Source organism: Armigeres subalbatus, chromosome 3, assembly GCF_024139115.2.
Source record: "Armigeres subalbatus isolate Guangzhou_Male chromosome 3, GZ_Asu_2, whole genome shotgun sequence".
Taxonomy (NCBI): Eukaryota; Metazoa; Arthropoda; class Insecta; order Diptera; family Culicidae; genus Armigeres; species Armigeres subalbatus.
This window is the reverse complement of record NC_085141.1, coordinates 121,214,590-121,231,607: the sequence shown is the minus strand read 5'-3', so window position 1 is coordinate 121,231,607 and position 17,018 is coordinate 121,214,590. Positions and strand designations below refer to the sequence as shown.

Here is a 17,018-nt window from a genome sequence, read left to right as displayed (position 1 = left end):
GAATGGATTTGAATTGGATATGTATTGGATTTGGATTAGATTTTGGTTAGATTTGGATTGGATTTGATTTAGATTTGGATTGGAATTGCATTTGATTGGATTTGGATTTGGATCGGATTTGGATTAGATTTTGGTTGGATTTGGATTTGATTGGAATGAATTTGAATTGGATATGGATCGGATTTGGACTGGATTTAGATTGGATTTGATTTAGATTTGGTTTAGAATTGCATTTGATTGGATTTGGATTAGGAACGGATTTAGATTGTATTAGGATTGGATGCTGATTGGAATCGGATTGAATGTGGCTTGGATTTTTATTGGAATTGGATAGAATTTGGATTGGATTTGAATTATTTGGATTTCATTGTATTTGACAAAATCTCAAAATTTATTGTTCTCCATTCACTACATAGATCCAAATCTAATGAATCAAGATTCGTTTTTCGCAACCCATCATTGATCAGCCCACGACTTCCCTGGGAGTCGCGGCCCACAGTTTTTGAACCCATGTTCTAAGCGGTTTTTAGCAAGTTCAACATCGATAAGTTGAAGGACAGCTTGCTGGTATTACTATATATGAAGCTGATAGTTGGATTTAATGGACGGTATAAGATATTTAGATTATTGCTACAATATAAAATGTTTTTGTGAGATCAATTACCAATTTAGTTTAACATTTTAATGCTACAACCTATTGACTTGCATTTCGTTGTTCAGCGATTGAAAACCACGATGATCATACAAGCTTATTTTGGAGTTCAGTTTTCAAAGGAAATCATCGGTTTCTCAAAAGCAATATGTTCATCTTCGTCTCGCGCAAATAACTTTAAAAAAATCAATGCGTTCTATGCTAGAGATTTTTTTTGCCTTTTTTTAATGAGAGAGGAAGGGAAATGTGGGGTTTGAGTATATTACCATCAGCGTGTGATTATACATTAACACCTCAGCGTGTCGATCAGTGCGCAGCAAGCCATGACTCGTCCTCTTCTGGTCAGACCTCCGTGGCACCCGCACACGCACCCTCGGAGAGCTGCTGTCATAACAATTCGCTCCGGCCATTTGGGGCCATACAGCTTCCGAGCCTCTTGAAAAGAGGCTTCCAAGCTTCTTGAAAGAAGGCTTCGAGTCTCTTGAAAGGAGGCTTCTGAGCTTCTTGAAAGGACGCTTCTGAGTCTCTTGAAGATAGGCTTCTGAGTATCTTGAAAATAGGCTTCTGAGCTTCTTGAAAGGAGGCTACTGAGCTTCTTGAAAGGAGGCTCTCGTACCTCATGAAAGGAGGATTTCTTGTCTCGTGAATGGAGGCCTTCGAATCTCATGAAAGTAGGCTTCCGAGCCTCTTGAAAGGAGGCTTCTCAGCGTCTTGAAAGAAGGCCTCGAGCCTCTTGAGGCATTCAAGCCTCTTAAAAGAAGGCTTTCGAGGCTCTTGAAAGAAGGCTTCCGTGCCTATTGAAAGGAGGCTTTCGATGCTATTTAAAGGAGGGTTTCGAGCCTCTGGAAAGGAGGCTTCCGAGCCCCTTGAAAGGAGGCTTCCGAGCCCCTTGAAAGGAGGCCTTCGAGCCCCTGGAAAGGAGGCTTCCGAGCCTCATGAAAGGAGGCTTCCGTGCCTTTTGAAAGAAGGCTTCTGAACCTCTTGAAAGAAGGCTTCCAAGCCTCTTGAAAGAAGGCTTCCGAGCCTCTTGAAATGTGGCTTCCGAGCCTCTTGAAAAGAGGCTTCCAAGCTTCTTGAAAGAAGGCTTCGAGTCTCTTGAAAGGATGCTTCTGAGCCTCTTGAAAGGACGCTTCTGAGTCTCTTGAAAATAGGCTTCTGAGCCTCTTGAAAGGAGGCTACTGAGCTTCTTGAAAGGAGGCTTCTGAGCCTCTTTAAAGGAGGCTCTTGTGCCTCATGAAAGGAGGATCTTTTGTCTCATGAAAGGAGGCTTCCGAATCTCATGAAAGGAGGCTTCCGAGCCTCTTGAGGCATATAAGCCTCTTAAAAGGAAGCTTTCGAGGCTCTTGAAAGAAGTCTTCCGTGCCTATTGAAAGGAGGCTTTCGACGCTATTTAAAGGAGGTTTTCGAGCCTCTGGAAAGGAGGCTTCCGAGCCTCATGAAAGGAGGCTTCTGAGCCTCTGGAAAGGAGGCTTCCGAGCCTCTGGAAAGGAGGCTTCTGAACCTCTTGAAAGGAAGCTTCCGAGCCTCTTGAAAGGAGGCTTCCGAGGTTCTTGAAAGAAGGCTTCCGAGCCCTTCGTGCTTTCAAATGAAGGCTTTCGATGCCTTAGTTCCTAGTGTTTAGTTCGCATACTCTCTACATCTTCTTCTTTGTTTGCATTACATCCCCCTACTGGGACATTGCCATTGTTCTTTAAGCACTTCAACAGTTATTAACCGCGAAGTTTCTAAGCCAATTATCATTTTTGCATTTGTATATAATGATGCTAACACGATGATATTTTATGCACAGAGAAATCGAGACAATTTCCAAACCGAAAATTGCCTACACTAGTACCAAGAATCGAACCCAGCCATTATCAGCATGGTTTTGCTTTGTAGCCGCGCGTCTTACCACTAGGCTAAGAAAGGCCTCCTATTCCTAACATTTTATTCAAAACTATGGGGTCCTCTTTGTCTTGCCTAGCGGTATTAAATTTGATATCTAAATATGATGCCTAAGTCAGTGTCCTATTAGCATTTCTATAATTAATTTGCTGGCATTATTTTCTTCTAGTTCTTATTGGTATTACATCCCCGACTTGAAAGTCGAGAAAATTGCTAACCAGAAAATTTTCTAACTTGGACCAAACATAAAAGCCAGCCACCTTCAGCATGGCCTTGCTTTGTAGTCGCGCATCCTATCGCACGGCTGAGGAAGGCCCCATGTTGCCAATGAAAGTCCTTTAAGGCAAATACAGATGGAATTGCATCAGGAGCACTAAGTAGAGAATCTGCAATAACCACATACTGAGGCAAATGCTAGTGAATGCCTAAAAGAAAAAAAACATCACTAATCGATGCTTGGCCTAATGCTTAACGACAGTTTGAAGGTTTGCAAAGATCGCGAACCCTCTTTACGATTTAGCTCTCACCATTCGTCACATATTCTCAAATGGTCAGCACAGTTGCGGCCCGACATGAGGGGAACCATAAATCATGGGATTCGAACCCACGATTTTTTCGTACCCAGCTCAGCATAAGGCGCGCGGCTTCAAGAAAAAAAAAAGAAAGAGAAATTATGTATGGGCTGCACCTTCTCCGCTGCGCGCCTGCACTGTCTTCTGCGAGGGCCTGTGTAGGTTAATCGTTACCGCACTGTGCCTTGTTGTGGCTTGCCATCATATGCCCCAGTGATAGGCGATCTGGAGTCTGCAGCCTGTGACCACGACGCAGAGGAGTACGACGACGACGACGACGGACGACAGAAAAAGTGCCAAAGTGACTGGGGTAGCGTGCCAGCCGCAGATAATGTGATTTACCCCTGCGATGTGTGGTCTCCGGAGATTTCGCCCTCCCTTCTGACCTTCCCAAGTTCGGGACCCTCGCGCGGGCACATTTGGATGGAACGTGATGCGGAATATATTTTATAATATCTCGATGTTTGTATAGAGGTTTTTAGTCCTAAGTGCGCAGTGCCACATACCCGCTGCTGCTGGCCGTATCATTATGGTGGCATGCACTTCAGCACGGGATAGCGGATTAAATGCACTTGAAAGAGTAATTGAGTTGTAATCGAGCAGTGCTCGAATAAATTCTGGGATAAGTTGTACGGCTCAACAGGGGATTATGCAATGCAGATTGTGATACAATGTTAAGGTGAAAGTTTTGATTTTATTTACGGTTACAGCGCAGAGCTTCATCTCCGTCCAGGACGTATGTGCAATGTATGAATGAGTTTCATTGGCTAATAAAATTTATTTGTTTACTAACATGGCTTAAGTAATCGGAGACATTGCGATACCGTTTCAATAATATCAGCATTATGAAAGCAAAATAAAACAATCTCGGATAGGCGGGAAATCAATAAATACCTTTCCATCCATCGTTAATTAAATTTACATTGAGGAGGCTCCCATTGCAAGCCGTGCTACATTTTCGGCCATCAGCACTCTCTATATGCGTTGAGAGTTTTTAATTAATTGTTTACCAACTCACACCCAATGAGGAAGATTACTGTTTATAAGACTGCCACTTAAAAAAATAAATTTCTTTACGTTGTACTCCATTTGGGCAAATAGAGGTATTGAAATAAGTAACTCTTCTAAGACATGAACGTTTTGTTTTAAAGCCTCATAAAATTTAATAACATCAGAGACACAAACTGATCGTTTATAGAATGGGAAAACAATGTATAACTGTGCCGGAAAGAGTACGCATCGATTCCCTATTTCGTACACAATTAGTCACTCTACAGTGAGATATCTTTCGAAACACCTCCAAGACTAATTCTTACACACTTGCGCTTGAGCTACTTAGTCACTATGGAATGAACGTGCTTTGGCTTTAGACGAGCAGGGTTCAGCGCACACTCGACTCGTCCGTGTCGTTTCGGCCCAAAGCGACGATAATCCGAGCCGAATCAATTTGTTTATTTTTCCGAGACTGCCACTTTGTTTATGCTGTTCTTCGAGTCGAAGACAAATGAAAGGTTTTTATGATGTTCTCCCATGTGAATGTTTTGTCGTTCCTCTTGAAATTAGGCGCTCTGAGTCAAGTGTGAAAAACCTGTTGATTGATTTTTGTTTTGATACCACACACTTGTAGTTGTATCTTTTTTGATGAGTGTGTAACTCTGAGAACAGAAATAGAATTCAATTTTACTTAGAATAAAAAATGTGATTGAGAAATATCCTAATCCTACTTGTCATAAGACGAGTTTGTACCATCCCATTTAATTCCACCACTTGATTGTAGCTCGACAGATACGTATTTCGACCTCAACAGTAAGGTCGTCTTTAGTGTCTCGTACTTGACTCGACTTGTTAATCCTAATCCTAATTATATTGTACGAAACTCAATTCCATCTAGACTTAATCTCGATTAAAACAGTCGAATCTCGAAAGGGGTTTAGTCAGTTTCCGGATGATACGACGGGATTTTGATGATTTTCACGAACCTCATACGGGATTCAGACGAACCACAGACAAATTTCCAAGTTACCCCATACGGGATTCAGACGAACCTCAGAACTACAGACAAGTTTCAAAGGTACCCCAGACCAGACGGAATTCAGACGAAACCCAGGAAAGATTCAGGCCATATCCATACAGGATTCAGACGATTCCAGGACGGAATTCAGATGTGATTCAAACAAACCCTAGACTCAGATAGATCCCAGACAGTATTCAGATGGGATTCAGACGAACCCAAAACGGGATTCAAACGAACCTCAGAAAGGATTCAAACATACCCCAGACGGGATTCAGACGAGTCCCAGACGAGATTCAGACAAATCAAAGACGGGAAACGTCTGAATCCCTTCTAGGATTCTTCTGAATCCCGTCTGGGATTCGTCTGACCCCGTTCAGGATTCGTCTGAATCTCGTTTGAGATTCGTCTGAATTCCATCTGGAATTCGTCTGAATCCATCTAAAATTCGTCTGAATCCTTCTGAGATTCGTCTGAATCCCGGCGAATCAAAGACAAGATTTGGACGAATCACAGACGGGATTCAGACGAATCAAAGACGAGGTTCAGACGAATCAAAGATGGGATTTAGACGAATCACAGACGGGATTAAGATGGAGCCCAGACGGGATTCAGACGCATTCCAGGCGAGATTCAGACAAATCACAGACGAGATTCAGACGAATCCCAGACGGGATTCAGACAAATCCCACACGGAATTCAAACGAATACCAGACGAGATTTAAACGAATCCCAGTCGAAATTCAGACGAATCCCAGACGAGATTCAGACGAAATTCAGTCGAATCCCAGAGGGGATTCAGACGAATCCCAGAAGGGATTCAGACGAATCCCAGAAGGGATTCAGACGAATCCCAGAAGGGATTCAGACGAATCCCAGAAGGGATTCAGACGAATCCCAGAAGGGATTCAGACGAATCCCAGAAGGGATTCAGACGAATCCCAGACGGGATTCAGACGAATCCCAGACGGGATTCAGACGAATCCCGGACGGGATTCAAACGAATCTCAGACGGGATTCAGACGAATCCCAGACGGGATTCAGATGAATCCCAGACGGGATTCAGACGAATCCCAGACGGGATTCAGACGAATCCCAGACGGGATTCAGATGAATCCCAGACGGGATTCAGATGAATCCCAGACGGGATTCAGACGAATCCCAGACGGGATTCAGACGAATCCCAGACGGGATTCAGACGAATCCCAGAAGGGATTCAGACGAATCCCAGAAGGGATTTCCAGGCGGGATTCAGACGAATCCCAGATGGGATTAAGACGAATCCCAGATGGGATTAAGACGAATCCCAGACGGGATTCAAACGAATCCCAGACGGGATTCAGACGAATCCCAGACGGGATTCAGATGAATCCCAGACGGGATTCAGACGAATCCCAGACGGGATTCAGACATTCCCAGAAGGGATTCAGACGAATCCCAGACGGGATTCAGACGAATCCCAGACGGGATTCAGATGAATCCCAGACGGGATTCAGACGAATCCCAGACGGGATTCAGACGAATCCCAGACGGGATTCAGACGAATCCCAGACGGGTTCAGACGAATCCCAGACGGGATTCAGACGAATCCCAGACGGGATTCAGACGAAATTCAGTCGAATCCCAGAGGGGATTCAGACGAATCCCAGAGGGGATTCAGACGAATCCCAGAGGGGATTCAGACGAATCCCAGAGGGGATTCAGACGAATCCCAGAGGGGATTCAGACGAATCCCAGAGGGGATTCAGACGAATCCCAGAGGGGATTCAGACGAATCCCAGAGGGGATTCAGACGAATCCCAGAGGGGATTCAGACGAATCCCAGAGGGGATGCAGACGAATCCCAGAGGGGATGCAGACGAATCCCAGAGGGGATTCAGACGAATCCCAGAGGGGATTCAGACGAATCCCAGACGGGATTCAGACGAATCCCAGACGGGATTCAGACGAATCCCAGACGGGATTCAGACGAATCCCAGACGGGATTCAGACGAATCCCAGACGGGATTCAGACGAATCCCAGACGGGATTCAGACGAATCCCAGACAGGATTCAGACGAATCCCAGACGGGATTCAGACGAATCCCAGACGGGATTCAGACGAATCCCAGACAGGATTCAGACGAATCCCAGACGGGATTCAGACGAATCCCAGACGGGATTCAGACGAATCCCAGACGGGATTCAGACGAATCCCAGACGGATTCAGACGAATCCCAGACGGGATTCAGACGAATCCCAGACGGGATTCAGATGAGTCCCAGACGGGATTCAGACGAATCGCAGACGGGATTCAGACGAATCCCAGACGGGATTCAGACGAATCCCAGACGGGATTCAGACGAATCCCAGACGGGATTCAGACGAATCCCAGACGGGATTCAGACGAATCCCAGACGGGATTCAGACGAATCCCAGACGGGATTCAGACGAATCCCAGACGGGATTCAGACGAAATTCAGTCGAATCCCAGAGGGGATTCAGACGAATCCCAGAGGGGATTCAGACGAATCCCAGAGGGGATTCAGACGAATCCCAGAGGGGATTCAGACGAATCCCAGAAGGGATTCAGACGAATCCCAGAAGGGATTCAGACGAATCCCAGAAGGGATTCAGACGAATCCCAGAAGGGATTCAGACGAATCCCAGAAGGGATTCAGACGAATCCCAGAAGGGATTCAGACGAATCCCAGAGGGGATTCAGACGAATCCCAGAGGGGATTCAGACGAATCCCAGAGGGGATTCAGACGAATCCCAGACGGGATTCAGACGAATCCCATACGGGATTCAGACGAATCCCATACGGGATTCAGACGAATCCCAGACGGGATTCAGACGAATCCCAGACGGGATTCAGACGAATCCCAGACGGGATTCAGACGAATCCCAGATGGGATTCAAACGAATCCCAGACGGAATTCAGACGAATCCCAGACGGGATTCTGACGATTACCAGACGTGATTCAGACGAATCATAGACGAGAGTCAGATGAAATCCAAACGGAATTCAGGGAATCCCAGACGTGATTCAGACGAATCACATACGGGATTTAGACGAATCACAGACGGGATTCAGACGAATTCTAGGCGGGATTCAGACGAATCCCAGGCGGGATTCAGACGAATCGAAGTTATTTCAAGAATTCCTCCGAGAGTTCTTCCGAGAATTCCACAGCCAATTTATCTGGTTGTTTATCCGGGAATTCCTCCGGGAGTTCCACCAGTAGCTCTGCCAGGAAATCATGCAGGCTTTTTTCAGGAAATCATTTAGGCCTTCTTCAGAAATTTAGCTGGAAATTCCACCCAAAGTTCTTCCAATAGTTTCTCTGGGAGTTCCTCTAGGAATTCTTCTAGGAGTTCCTCCTGAAATTCCTCCGGGAGTTCTTACGGGAGCTCCTCCGGCAGTTCTTGCGGGAATTCCTCCGGGAGATCCACCGGCAGTTTCTATGAGCATTCCTCCGGAAGTTTCTACGGCAGTTCCTCCGAGTGTTCCTCTAAGAAGGAACTCCTGGAGTAATTTCCGGAGGAATTTCTGGAGGAATTTCCGGAGAAATTATCAGAGGAATTTTTGGAGGAACTTCCGGTGGAACTTCTGGAGGAATTTCTCAAAGAACTACAGGAAGAATTTCTAGAGTAACTCTCGTAAGAACTCCTGGATGAAATTCCAAATGAACTTCCGTAAGAATTAAAGTAGGAACTCCTGAAAGAATTCTCAAAGGATCTCCCGGAGGAACTCCCAGAGAAATTCTCCGAGGAACTTCTGGAGGATTTTGTAGATAAATTTCCAAAAAAAATGAATGAATTCCCTGAGGAGCTACTGCTGGAACTCCCGGAGAAATTTTCAGAGGAACAGCCGTTGCAATCCGGAGTTAAATTTCTAGAGGAACTTCCGAAAAAAAGAAAAAAAATCCCGTGAAATTCCTGCCATATATCCTCCAGGAATTCCCTGTGAAGTTCTTGGAGGGATTCCCGGAGGAACTCTTGGGAAAACTCCTGGAGGAGCTCCCGGAAGAACGCCCACAAGCACTTCCGGAAGAATTCTCACAAGGAAGTCCTGAACTAATTCTTGGAGAAGTTCATGAAGGAATTTCTGGATAAATATCTGAAGGAATTCCCGGAAAGAATTCCAGAATGAAATCCTAGAGGATTTCGCGTTTAAATTTATGGAGGTATTCCCGGAAAAATTCCTGAAAGTTATCCTGTAGGAATTAAAGGAAGAGTTCCTGGAGGAATGCCCGGAGAAGTTCCTAGAAGAATTTCCGAAGGAATTTCTTATAGATTCACAAGTGAAATCATGGAGCGAAATCGGAGGATTTCCGTCATAAATTTCTGAAGAAACTTCTAGCGGAATTTTGGGAGGAAATTCCGTTTGTATTCTTGAAGGAACTTTCGAATGTATTCCTGAAGTAAATGCCGGAGATTTTTCTGGATAGCCAAAGAAATGTCTAGAAGGAAAAATTGGAGAAGAAAAGAAATCTTCAAGGAATTTCCTCATGAATTTCCTATAAAACAAATTTAGTGAGGGGTTACTAGATAAGGAGACATACAATTACATGAGAAAGATTTTCGAACGATTTTCAGAGGAATTTGTGGATAACTTCCTTCCACTTCCTAGAAGGATTTCAAGGAGAATTCTTGAGCCCGAAATTTTTCGAATTGTTTTGCCCCAACCTGCCCCCTCTGGCTACGCCCTTGTATCATTCCCATCATTGCTTTGTAAAATAATGAAGTTTGAGGTGTCGCACGACCTATTTTGAATCAATTTAGAAAATGGCCATTCCGTAGGTCCCCGGATTGTGACCGATGTGACCGAATTGAATCCGAGTGGGCCAGGAACCCTAAAAATATCATTCCCATCATTGCTTTGTAAAATCATGAAGTTTGAGGTGTCACACGACCTATTTTGAATCAATTTAGAAAATGGCCATTCCGTTGGTTCCCGGATTGTGACCGATGTGGCCGAATTGAATCCGAGTGGGCCAAGAACCCTAAAAATATCATTTCCATCATTGCTTTGTAAATTCATGAAGTTTGAGGTGTCGCAAGACCTATTTTGAATCAATTTAGAAAATGGCCATTCCGTAGGTCCCCGGATTCTGACCGATGTGGCCGGATTGAATCCGAGTGACACAGGAACCCCAAAAATATCATTCTCATCATTGCTTTGTAAAATCATGAAGTTTGAGGTGTCGCACGACCTGTTTTGATTTAAAATTGTAAATGGCCACTTATTCTGGAGACAACTGACCCCAACGGAATCTGGAATAATTCTGGAACCGTACTGTGGATAGCCTCGAAACTAGTACAAATCGAAAATTGGGATCCATCCGGATGGAATGCAACTTGTTGCGAAAGAATCGGTCAAGAAATGCGATTTTTACAGCAGTTCAGATTTTTGAAAGCCCTTAAAAACAGACGTTGGGGACGGAAAGGTTAACCCAGACGGGATTCAGTCGAAGTCTAGTCGGGATTGAGACGAATTCTTGACGGAATTTAGTTGATTTACTCAAATTCCAGAAAGAAATCAGTTGAATATTTGACTGAATTCTTTCGAATCCCAGATGGGATTCAGTCAAATTCTAGACCGGATTCATCCTGATCCCAGACGAAGTTCTCCCACCATTCTCCCAGTTTTTAATTCTCATAAGAAAGATTCTCGAACTGTTTTGATTATTCTTGACGGGACTTTGTCAAATCTCTGTATAGAGTTCTACCAAACTATGAATGGGCTTCAGTCGAATCTCGGATAGGTCAATATTGAATTCAGTTTAATGAAGCTCTTGACTGCATACGGTATGTCATCGGCATCTACACGAATCACACATGCTCAGCCGAGTATTAGATGGTTTGGTTTCATCCCTGATAGGAATCAGTTAAATCACTGGCAGAATTTATTCGAACCTCTCATGGTGTTGAGCCGAATGCTAGATTTGTTGAATCAAATTGCACGCGGGATCTAGTTCAGTCACGGACAGTATGACATCGAATGCCAGATGGGATGCAGACAAATCTCGCTTAACTTTTCAAACGGACCTAAGTAACATTTTTTTCATGAATTAATTTGAATACAGCAATCAATAACTTTCATGTTGTTCTGTTGATTGCGCTATTCAAATTAATTCATGAAAAAAATTTAGGTACTTAGGTCTTATGTTACTTAGGTTACTTATGTTACTTAGGTTAAGCGAGAAATCGTTGCAAGTCATAGATCCCATACGGATCCCAAATTTCCGAGCAGGAGGAAATAACTTAATAATACTTTTTTTCTGTTATTGATTCCTTATACTGATATGAACTCGGCTTGCATAAGAGATAAAATACCAAAAAGTAATACGAAAATCAATATGCATAATACATCAGGCATTTCATACTCTCTTACAACAATAGCAAACGTGTAACAAATTATTATTCGTAATAAAATAATAAGTAATGAAATACCTGAGTATGTTATGCCTGAAGTATTTTGCATATTGATTTTTTGTATTATTTTTTGATATTTCATACCGCTTATGTAAGCCAAGTTCATACCAACCTCCGTTATCAAGCTCGTCGCATCTGCTTGGGATATTTTGTTCAGATTAATCTTAGTTGAAATGCAATAAAATTTTCAATCATTCAACTATCATATATGACTTGTTCAAACCTAGAAAAAAAATTGACGAATACTTGAAGCATGTTATTTGACATTTTTACACTTTCACACATCTTGTTTGTACAGTTTTTTTGTAGGACGTATTCTGATTTCAGTTGTCATTAGCTTCATTCAATTCTACTCAGAATCACGGGTCGGAAACTCGCTGGAAACATAGTTGTTAAACAATGGATCACCTTCATTGAGCATGTTCACAGAAGTGACATATTTCAGTACTTAAAATTTTAAACCAGTATGCTGAGCCGGAAATAAATAAATTTTAAATGTAGGTTTAATGTCATTTTTTTAAAATTAGAAACGTAATTGCTGGTCGTTTTGGTATATCGAAAATCAGCCTTCGTTGTTAAATTCATAGCCATATTTGAATAACACACGCTAATTGCTTTTTCTACATTCAATTAATTCTAGATGTATCTTAGTTTTAAACAGCCAATCGATATTTGTGCATGTATGGTAAATGATAATGATAGCTCAAAAGAAGATCAATGCTACACAGTTTAAATTCGATGCATTACAAAAATCAACAACAGTACAACATTGAAGCAGTAGAAAGCAATAAAGAAATATCGAAGACCTAACTTTTCTTCGAAAGATTATAACATCAGGGAAAGAAACGACTCGCTATAAAGAAGCCAACAGAATTTATGCGTTCGGGACTACTAAACCAAAAAAGCATGTCATCATGAATGAAACATACTGCAGATATGGGGGTGTGTGCTGTGCTTGTGGGTGTTTGTGCTATGTAACAACAACAGTGAAAACCGAAACAAAGCGCCAAATATACTTACTTTCAAAGGCAGCTTGTAAATAAAAATAGAAAGAAAAAAAACTTAAGATAGAATTTTGTCGGTTTGCTGTAATTTTGCTATCTAATCCGGTGGCAGTATAACAAAGTATGATCCCCTTCTGTAGTACGTACGAACATACGAAGGACGTTGTAGGCTATCATTCATCTATCTAAAAGACTATGACGACGATGACGACGACGACGGCGATCACGCATTCAAAGCTACTATATTGCAACATAACTAAAGGAGCGAGATGGTGCGGTCCCACGGAATGGTACGTTGTTCAGGAAGGAGGGTGTTTGTTATCATTGCAAGCGAAGCTTCTAGCAAGCAGACAGGCAACAACAGTGCAGAAGTGGAGTCCCTCGTGAATTCACTGTCGCGATGATGCTTATGAGTTACCGTGCTGCGACACATTTCGGCTGGTTGGGATGGATGACCGTCATTGATGGTTTCTTCATAGAGAATTTGACTTTCAAGACTCAATGTACTTTTAAAGAAATCCGCAGAAACACTACGTAAATATGTAGAAAACGTATTGATTTTTAAATGTTTCAGGTGCGTTATTTTAAAATAATTTTACTTAATCCAGAATTAGGAAATGTCTACTTAGGTAAAAACGTCGTACTTAGGAATCATATTACGATCTCATATTAGAATCACGAAGAAAGTTCCTTGAGTAGCTTGATACAACGTTTGGAAAATGGACGAAAAGTGATCGAAGTCTGGTGCTGAACAGTAATTGAATGGGAAAGGATTTTTTTTGCTTGACGAGTTATCTTTCAGACACTAAATTGTAGACGTGGGCAACGGAAAGTTGATTATTTCTAGTTTAGTTTTGCTAAAAGCACCGGCTAAAAGCCTTCTCAATTGAAAACGGAAAACGGCATGGTTGCAAACCTGGCAATATTTTTCGAAGTAGGGATGTTCCCCAAATTTGTATTATTGCTTAACACATGATTGAGTAATAATTTGTAATCCCAATAAGAATTATTTGATTTTTATTGTAACTAGTATTATTATTTATCTCGATTTGATTGAACTTCTGTGTTTTGTGACTGCAGGATCAAAACTAGGACTTGTGCTGCAGCCTTGCCAAACACTACAAGCTTATCATCATCGTGACAATTCACAGAAATGTCCTACTTTTCGCATTCTATTTCCCACCATCGTTGCCATGAAAAACACTGACAAGTTAGTGGAAGAGTCTGTTTGTGCTCCACTGACTAGGCTATGGTGCTTTTATGCAAAGGCAATTGAAACTTTGGTAATGCATTCAGAAAACCGTGACGATGTTGCAAAAGGCTTTTATTAGCATGCTGGATGCTTCAAAATTGATTTTATTCTTTGAAGCAAAGCTATTGTGTTTTTTTAGTAGTTCGCGTTTATGCTTTGAAACAACAACTACAATATGATTTATTTATTGTCTTTCGAATTCGGTAAGATGTGTTGATGAATAATAATATTGGAGAAGTATTTCAAGGATCATTCAATAAGTTAGTTTTTACAACAATTTTCACTTCATGGTGCCGTTCCTGCCAATTGTCCCAGTGTGACAATAGAATGTTTCCTATTAAACTAAACCGCATTCTGTTGCGAACAAATCGGATGATCGTAAAGTGTGTCTTACATTTTTATACACAATTCACATTCAATCCAAATCTATTCCAAATCAAGTTCATTTTCATTTTCATCCAGTGATTTTTGCAAACCACAAACCATTTCCCGACGGTCTTTGAGAAGCGCCTTGTGATTTTGCAAACCACAAACTATTTTGCGACGGTCTTCAAGCCGCGTCTTGTGATTTTGCAAACCACAAACCATTTGTCGACCGTCTTGTGATTTTGCAAACCACAACCCATTTTCCGACGGTCTTCGAGACGCGTCTTGTGATTTTGCAAACCACAAACCATTTTCCGACGGTCTTCGAGACGCGTCTTGTGATTTTCAAACTAAAATATATCATTCTTCACAATTTAACCACATGAATTCAACTCACCTCATGAAATAGACTGGTGGGATCGCCAAAATGTGTGACCCTAAATGGCCGGTACAAAATCCTGTGAACGCGACTTTCCGTTGATGCGTGCGCACGCCTCGGAGATCTGACTACTGACTAGAAGGGGCAGAGTCGTGGCTTGCTGCTCGCCGATTGACACGCTGAAGGCATTTTACTCAAACCACATAGAAGATATTTCCGTGCAACTTCGATAACGTTTTCCGTGGTAATTGGGGAGAACCGTTAAAATTCGGAGGAATTTTCCGTGGAAACGCGCAATAATTTCTTGAGAAAATACAGAAGAATTTCGTATTTTTCGTTGAAATTTGGAATAACTTGGAGTTTTTAAGGAAAATTGAAAGAATTGTCCAAGAAAGCGCAGTAGATTCGGAAGATTTTTCAGTACAAATTTGGAAAAAAAAAATCGTGGAAATGAGGAATAATTTCTAGAGAAAGTGCGGAACAATTTCTCGTGAAAATTCGTACGAATTTTTAGTAAGAATTCTGAGGAATTTTCCGTGGATTCCAGAAGAACAATTTGTCATGGGAATTTAGAAGATTTTCCCGTGAAAACTCAAAAAAACTTCCAGTGGAAATGCGGGGAAAATTCTTCTGGAAGTGCGGAAACATTTCCCGTGGAAATCCGAACGAATTTTTATTGGGAATTCGGAAGAATTTTTCATTCATTCGAAAGAATTTATCTTGGAAATTTGACAGATATTTCCGCGGAAATTGAGAAGATTTTCCCGAGGAAATTCGAAAGACTTTTTTGTGGAAATTTGAAGGAAATTTTTCTTGAAAATCGAAAGATTTTTTCGTGAAAATTTGAAAAAATCCATCGAAATTAAACTAAAAACTTCGAAATAATTTTCCATCGAAATGCAGAAAAACATTGCGGAAAAAATTCCCGTGGAAATTTAGTTACATTTCCCGTGGAAAATTGAAGGATATTTTAATGGAAATCCTGGAGAATTTCCTGAGGAAATTCATGAGAATTTTTCGTGGGAATTCGTAAGAATTTCTCGTGGACATTTGAGCTAATTTTTAGTTGACAATCGGGGGAATTCACCGTGGAAACTAAGAAGATTTTTCTTCCCGAATTTGGAAGAATGTCTCTTGGAAATTGTGAAACTCGGAAGTGTTTTCCGTGAACATATGAAAAAATTTCCCATGGAAATGTGGACAAATTTCCCGGGCTAATTCGGAAAAAAAAATCCGTGAAAATTCGAACTCATGAGAATTTTTCGAGGACATTACTTCATTTTCCTTAAATATGCGGAAGAATTGTCCGTGGGAATGCAAAAGAATTTTTGGGGGAAATTCGATAGAAGCTCTCGAAGAAATTTAGTAGAAATGCGGAATTTTTTTTTCGTGAAAATGCAAAAGAATTTTGCGTGGAAATTCGAACGAGTTTTTAGTCAGAAAAAGATAGAATTTTAAAAGAATACTCGAAAGAACTTTCCTCTCGAACACGGAAGAATTTCATATGAAAATTTGGGAGCATATTCTGTGAAAACTGGGAAGACCTTTCATTGGAAATGCGAATTTTGTGTGGAAATGTGGAAGAGTTTCCGGCGGAATCTCGGATATATTTCCGGGTGGAAATTCGAACGAATTCCAATGAATACCCAGTGAAAGCTCGTAAGGAATGATTAAGTATTTTCCATGGAAACCCGGAAGAATTTTACTACGAGATTTTGAAAAATTTCTCGAGAAACATCAAAATAATTTCCCGTAATTAGTACCTAGTGATTGGAAAGGTTTTCCCATGGAAATTTGATAATTTGATAATAAGAATTTCCCGTTAAAATTCGAACGAATTCAAATTAATTTCCAGTGATATCTTGTAAAAACTTTCCGTGGAAATTTTGAAGAATTTTCCATAGAAATGCGGAAGAATCTCTCGGTAGAATTTTCTTCCAGAAAATTAAGGAAAAAACCTAGGGAAAATTTGAAAGATATTTCCGTTGAATTTGGGGGAAGGGAGGAAATTCAGAAGATGTGTAGTAAAAATTCGGAATATTGCGTGGAATTTCGAAAGTTTTTTTTTAATTCCGAAGATTTTTTTATGAAAATTTGAAAGAATTTTCCGTGAAAATGCGAAAAAAAATTCGATGAACATTTGGAATAATTTTCCGTGTAAAATCCAAAGAATTTTCCATGGAACTTCGAAAAAAATAACCCATTGAAACACGAAGAAATTTCCCGAGGAAATTTTAAAGAATATTCCACGGAAATCCGGAAGAATTTACGTGAAAATTTGGAAAAAAAATCGAGGAAATTTGGAGGATTTTTTAGTGGAAGTTCAGATTTTTTTTTGTGGGGAAGTAAAAGAAGGCCTTGACGGGATAAGAACGTGTTTTTTCTCGGCTGTCATTTTTTCAATAATTTCAGGATCATATGCTGCTGGAATATTGGAATGACTTAAGTTTGTCTGATTTTGGGAAATTCAAATCAAT

General features: G+C 41.3%; 1 protein-coding gene across 5 annotated transcripts in view; it reads right to left on the bottom strand.

The window, feature by feature from the left end:
- Nucleotides 1-17,018, bottom strand: part of LOC134223251 (serine/threonine-protein kinase Pak) — a 180,291-nt gene that overhangs the window by 106,312 nt on the left and 56,961 nt on the right. The gene's annotated exons all lie outside the window — the stretch shown is intronic.